The sequence below is a fragment of the Lipotes vexillifer genome, unplaced genomic scaffold (assembly GCF_000442215.2).
Source record: "Lipotes vexillifer unplaced genomic scaffold, Lipotes_vexillifer_v1.1 scaffold255, whole genome shotgun sequence".
In the NCBI taxonomy this organism is placed as follows: domain Eukaryota; kingdom Metazoa; phylum Chordata; class Mammalia; order Artiodactyla; family Lipotidae; genus Lipotes; species Lipotes vexillifer.
The window spans coordinates 769,823-775,358 of NW_006794578.1; the positions used below are offsets into that span (position 1 = coordinate 769,823).

The 5,536-nt window shown below is 35.0% G+C and overlaps 1 non-coding gene across 1 annotated transcript; it reads left to right on the top strand.

The window, feature by feature from the left end:
• Positions 1-555: 555 nt before the first annotated feature.
• Positions 556-627, top strand: TRNAE-UUC (transfer RNA glutamic acid (anticodon UUC)). Its single transcript has one exon. It is a non-coding gene; the product is annotated as a tRNA-Glu (tRNA).
• The last annotated feature ends 4,909 nt before the right edge of the window (positions 628-5,536 follow it).

Sequence of the window (5,536 nt, forward strand, 5' to 3'; positions counted from 1 at the left end):
ATAGGCTTAGAATTATCAAAATGTATGCATGAGTTGATTATTTGATCTTATTGATGCGTCTACATATGATATAAATATATTTGAAACTAGCTGTGAAAAAGTAAAATTTTACCTCTTTAATCTAAAACTTATGTGCTTTCTTTTTTGCTTTGTTTTGTGTTTTGCTGCCAAAATTCTCACTTCATGATTAAAAATTATATAAATACCCAGAGCCAACATTTTCAACAAAATGAGACAATTTCTACCCTTGCTCTTGATGTTAGATCAACAAGAAAAAGCTTACACACATATGTTAAGAAATTGAAAAGTACAGCAAAATGTTCATTGCTTTCTTATAATGGCAGGATACTTTTGTTTTCAGAAATACAGAACTTTTCTAGAGATCAGTCAATTTCTCTTCAGTATATGATCAGATGTAGCTCATTAAGTTCTTCCTTGTCTCTCAGATTCACATTCTGTGGCTGAGAAGACTGTTCAAAGATAGATTCCTTCACACAGTCATACAGAAAGACTGTTCAGTAGAGTTTACTGTATTCTCAAGAGTTCTTGGGGAGTTCCCTGGTGGTCCAGTGGTTAGGACTCGGCACTTTCACTGCTGTGGCCCAGGTTCAATCCCTGGTCGGGGAGCTAAGATACCGCAAGCCAAGCGATGTGGCCAAAAAGAAAAAGAGTTTTCAATAGGATTTGAAACTTGCTGATCTTTTTCCTTACTCTCAGGCCCAAGTAGCAAATGAAACATTTTATGATTTTTTTTGCAAGATAATCTTTACAGATATTCCATTTCCTTTGATATCCAAGAATTGCATCACTTGAAGTCAAAACATTTTCTCCAGGACCTTGCTGAGATATGTACAATTGGTTCCTGTGATGCAAAGTGCCCACCAAGTTCTGCAGACCAGGGTTGTGTAGCCATGCTTCATCTTCAAAGCATTTCAGCAAAATTTCTTGATAGCACTTCTGCAGTTACCCTTTCAGTTAAGACATCCTGTTGAAAAGCCTTCACACAGTTTCCAAGAATATTCTTAAGTGAAATATTTTTTGTTTTTACTAAAACTAACCATTTTTTGGACGATTATCCAGAACTTCTATCCTTCCATCTCCAAGACTATTTGACACTAGCACCTTTCTGATGTGACAAAAATAGTATGTTATGATCACATTCAGTATTTCCTTTTTTCCTAAGAGAGACAAAAATCTCTGACAGAGTACCATCAGTACAGATGCCAAGTCAGTTTCTCCAAGACACGTTTCCAAAAATTAAGAGAAAAATATTTGATGTTTTCTTTTGGGGGGTAGCTTTTTGCAACAGAAAAAAAATTTATGAATTTCACAATAATTTTCAAATCTTGCAAAGGCTAAAATATGACATTTACTGATGAAACTTGTGGACAACTCAACATATATGGAGAAGCCATTGGTTTTTAGTTGATTACACAAAATCTTTTCAACATTATGTGACTTGTTATCAATAAGCTGGCTTATACAGTTTGTGACTGGAATCTTCAATTTCTCATCATGAACTTTATCAGAATTTTCTTTTAGGACAGATCTAAAATTCTCCTCTACCCCTATATACCTTATCATCAAAAATAACCACATTGGATCTTCAGAAATGTTGGTAAATTAGAAAATATTAATGAAATATAAAATAGAAAGACATAAAAATAACTAAATGAAAAAAATTGCAAAAACGTTAAAAATTGTCCCATTACAATTAATTTCTAATCTATACAAGTCATGTATTGCCATGTCTTACAACAACAAAAAAGAGGCAAATAAAGCTGAGTGTATCATAATTTTTTCTTTATAATGAAAATTTCCCTGCTAATTCCATTATACTAATAGAGCTTGTTCACGCCCATAAATCTGGCAGTTATGTATAACAGGAAATTGAGGAAAATAATTTGGGAAGGAGAGGTTATCATCAACTTAAACATCATCCCTTTCTTGCAGTACAGAAAACACTAATTGTCAACAGCCTTTCATGCCAAAATGGAGAATGGAATCAACCAAATACACAGCTCTACCGTTTGCTTCCATATGGGGTCAATAATGAAACTCATAACAGAACTGCATGGTCACTGTCCATCACTGTGAGCACAAACATTGCAGTTCAAAGCTCAAAAATTATGCTTGTTCAAAAAGAATTGCTGTCTATCGTAGAACCCTTTAGCAACATCTCATAGTACTGTAGAGTTTTACAGAACCTAGTTGTGAAATCTACTCTAGGAAACCAGAGTTCTGCATAGCTTTTATGCTTTTCCAGTTATCTATTGCTATGTAATAGAATACGTCAAAACTTAGTAGCTTCAAACAACTTATTATTCTTCCTCACATTTCTTGGATGACTGGATCAGCTGGGCAGTTCTTGCTTGGGATCTACTGTGATTACAGTCGAATGGTAGCTGGGCTGGAGGCATCTGAAGTTTTCTTCAATCACATATCTGGCAGGTGGCCTGGGATGGCTGGAACACATGGGAGTTGGCTGGCTGTCTTTGCTCTCCCTGTGACCACGTGGCTATCTTAGGCCTCCTCACTAAGCAATTCCTAAGGCCAGCTAACATTCAACTGGAAGGGAATTTGGCTCCACCTCTCAGTGGGAGGAAAAACAAAGATTCTGTGACTATCTTTCATCTACCACATACTAATTGTTTATCTAAGGCCCCAGATTTGTAGAATTCTTTTATCTTTTGAAAATGAGAAAGAAACTGAGATTTGGAGCATTTAAGAGACTTGCTCTCAAGGTCCTTCAGCAAATTAGTGACAGAGAAGTGAAAAGAATTATACATAAATCCCTTAATTCTTTAAATAGCATATCCTCCAGTTGCAGAGTGTTTTTAAAGTGAATAATATACCCTCAGTGTTAAAATCTACCAGAATGACATTTTAAAGATTCTTATTGATGTGCATTAGTAGCTTTTGTGCAAATGAAATATTTTCTCAATTTAATGTTTTCTTTTTCCATCTCCAGATCCCCTAATTTCTAGTCTCTAATGTTTTAGAGACATGTTACAAAAAGCTACTGCACATATAATTTTCTCAGTGGTGATTTTATCCTACTGGTTCTGCAGGCTGGAATTGCTGTTTGCCCTTATCTTCTGAAAATTAAACTGTAATGTCAAGTAGACATTGCAAAGGTTTGGCTAGTTAATATACTTTACTTATGAAAATCCACTTAAATCTCAATAAGCAGAAGTTGAAATGTTAGCACTTTAAGTTCCATACATTTATTTTAAACTGGTTTGTTTGGGGAGGGGGAAAGAGAAGAAAAAGGTGTTTTCTAGAAGCTTATTTATGTGAATTTCCTGGGGAATAAAGCTGCCTTCTTTGGGCCTTCGCCTAGAGTTTTACTCTATTTTCTTCTTGCTCAAATCTGTTGTTTTCTCCTTGAGTTTTTGCAGGTATATTCTGCTGCTTTTTGGGATAGTTCTCCTGGAGGTTTCTTATTTTGTTCTTAGGCAGAAGCTTGATGCCTTTTTTTTGGTCATTTGCCAATGGATATTTGACCATGTAGCCCCTAATGATGGTGCTAGGACAGACAGCCTCTTTTTTGTACTTCTGTAGTTGCCCCTGACATTTGTAAAGTCATCCTGTTTCATCTTTTCTAACTTTGGCATGGGTTTTTAGCATGTGTGTATGTGCACATAAAATTCCTTCATCTTCTAAGTGAAAATACACAGTACCCTTCCAGATATTGCAACCTGATAGAAATAAAAGACCGAACTCTTCAGCAAAATTATAACTCCATATACTTCTTTGCTTAAAGGAACTTTTTAAGAATCGTTATGACATATATTGTATGATACCACTTTCTTACTTATAAAGCAAGTTTAAATAGGCCATTTATTGGAACATCACCCACATAACTGGCCTGGCTCACAGCCCAATTTTCTGACTTATAATTTTATAATATGTCATGTTAATTTCCCTACAGGAGAAAATTAACTGACTAGTTGATAAGTCTTTCTATAGTTTTATTTCTCACTTTAAGTTTATATATTAACGTTATGGTCAGGTTTATTGTGAATTAGTTGCTCTGATCCAGATCATCTTTAAGTTTACTGGCAAAATCTAGTTTCTAGATTTGTAAAGCTATGGGTTGATGCTAGACTGCTGTTTCTTCCACTGTTCTAATGGCCATGATTATTAGAATCACCTGGGGTTGCTACAGAAAAGGCAGATTACTTAGGTCCTTTCCTGATCTGTTGAAAAAAATTCTCTTCTGGAACAGGCTAGGAATTTACTTTTAAACAGATTCCCCTGGTGATTCTTATGTATACAAAAGGGCAAGAATTACCACACCCTATTATGTTGACTCCACAAAGAAAAATGGAAAAAATATAAGTATGCTTTTTTTATGTCCCAGGCATTAGAGCAGATGTAGGGGACATATGAGTGAATAAGGCAGAGATCTGTCTTCAAGGAATACCTAAAAATGACAGACCAATGGTAGACTATCTATATATTTCAATGACTTTTTGAATAAAGTTCTATCAAGGGATAGAGAAAACAGAAAGTAATTTTTTGTTTGTCAGAAAAGGACTCTCTAGGGATAATAAAATGGAAAGTTCTGAGTCAAGTTCTTGAGAAACAGCCAGATTTTAAACATTACAGATAATGAGAAGATCATATTGCCTCTAATGCAAAAAGAAAAATCTCAAGAAATATGGATGACAAACTATACAGATGTAGTAGCTTTAAACAGTTTGAATAACTTTCGTGGGAAGAGAATTAGGAACAGAATGAAAGAAAAGGCCCTGAGCCAGAGTTCTTAATCAGAAAAGTGAGGAGTGAGTGCTGGCCATGGGGAGTTGTTAGAATTCCCTGGGGGATTTGTCCAATTGCCCATGTCCAACATCCTTGCCCATCCCAAGGTGGGAATGGTTATTATATAAAATGGAGTGAGGTTGGAGCTTAATAATATTTCCTTAGGATTCTTATACATGCTGATCTCCCATTTGTGATCTACTGATCTAGGAAATAGTGCTTGCCTAATATTTGGGCCATCAAAACTGTAAACTATCACATGCAGTTTTCAGATATATATGGTATATGAAGAACTGCATAATCATACGGTAGAAAATCCTCACCATGATTAGCAAAATCAAGGTATACTTTATACTTTTTGGTTCTTAATGGGAAAATTTAGAAAATAATCTTCCTGGCCTTTGTGTTCTCCATCAATAATACTTAGAAAGGTTTAGCTAACCAGATGACAACCACAGCTAGCATCCACCATTAATGTGCTGGTATTCAGCTGAATTGAGGAGCAGTGCCTAGAAATATATTACTTGTCTCTGAAAGTCGTATTTTAGTTGCACAAATCCATAAGGTGAAAATAAGTCCCATAGCAACAAAACGTAAAAGAAAAAAAAAGATATTGAAAATGTGACCAGTCACTAGTGGAATGAAAGCACAATATCCTTTTTAAAAATGTGAGCAATGAAATTTGGGTATAAGTCATAGAAACAACAATGAGAGCTAATGTTATATAGTACTTGTATATATTATATACCAGAAATAGCTCTAAATTCTT